The following is a 1,046-nucleotide window of genomic DNA, read 5'->3' as shown; positions in this document are numbered from 1 at the left end:
ATTCTGGCGGAGCCCCCCCCAGTCTCAAAGGGGACCCCAGTGGGGGTGGGTGATGCTGGGCCCTGGGCAGCGACTGCTCTGCCAAGCTGGCAACCAGGCAGCCCAGCACCCCCCACAGCCACTGGGCCCCCCCAGCAGCTGTCTCTGTCCCAGCCTGCGTCTTCCTTGGGGCTGACCACCACTATTGGTGCTACTGCCACCGCTGTCACCACCACCATCACAGCTGCCACCAGCAGCCCAGCACTGCTCGGGGATGTGGGAACAGTCACGCCGGACCCCGGTGCCACGGTGTTGCAGGGGGATGCATCAGGGTTGACGTCAGGGCCCCCAACTCGTCTGCCCACCATGGTGTCAGGATCCCCCCAGCAGCTAACCGACCCCCCGGGGACCCTGGGCCACCATGGGGGCCCCAGGTCCCCCCCAGCAGCTGGGGACACACACCTGGTCCAGCCACCAAGCAGCCCCGCAGGGTGGCCAGATGCTGAGACCCCCCGAGCGACGCCGGCCCTGGCCGCCGCAGGCAGGGCCCCCCGGGTGTTCATCGTGGAGGATCAGCCACCCCTCCTGAGAGGTGGGTCTGGCAGTTTGGGACCCTCTGCCTGGGCACGGCGGGAGGAGGAGAGCTCTGAGGAGCCATCAGCTTGAGGGGGGTGGTCCATGGTGGTGGCCCCCTGGGATGGGCGGTGCAGGTCCCTGCCGTGCTGATGCCTGTCTCTCCCCCCACAGCATCCCTCCTCCGCATCCCCTGTGAGCTCGTGCTGGACATGGGATTCATCCCCGCCCTGCAGGACCCCGGATCCCACGAGCGCCAGCTTCTGCTGCACAGCTTCAACCGGACGGTGCGCATGGGACAGGGCCGTGCTGGGGAGCTGTGGCTGGGGGCCTTGTGCTCAGCTTCCTCCCTACACAGGTTGCGCCCCTCTTCATGTCAGTGCCTGGGTTCCTGCGGCTGGAGGTGACGGGGGTCAGGTAGGTGCCTTGCGCGGCCCCGCAGCGTGTGATGCTCCCTGGCATGGGGGGGGCTGTGGGGGGCCTCCCGCTGTGGG

The sequence above is a fragment of the Egretta garzetta genome, unplaced genomic scaffold, assembly GCF_000687185.1.
Source record: "Egretta garzetta isolate BGI_Z169 unplaced genomic scaffold, ASM68718v1 scaffold71, whole genome shotgun sequence".
Taxonomy (NCBI): Eukaryota; Metazoa; Chordata; class Aves; order Pelecaniformes; family Ardeidae; genus Egretta; species Egretta garzetta.
Note: the sequence above shows the minus strand (reverse complement) of the source record.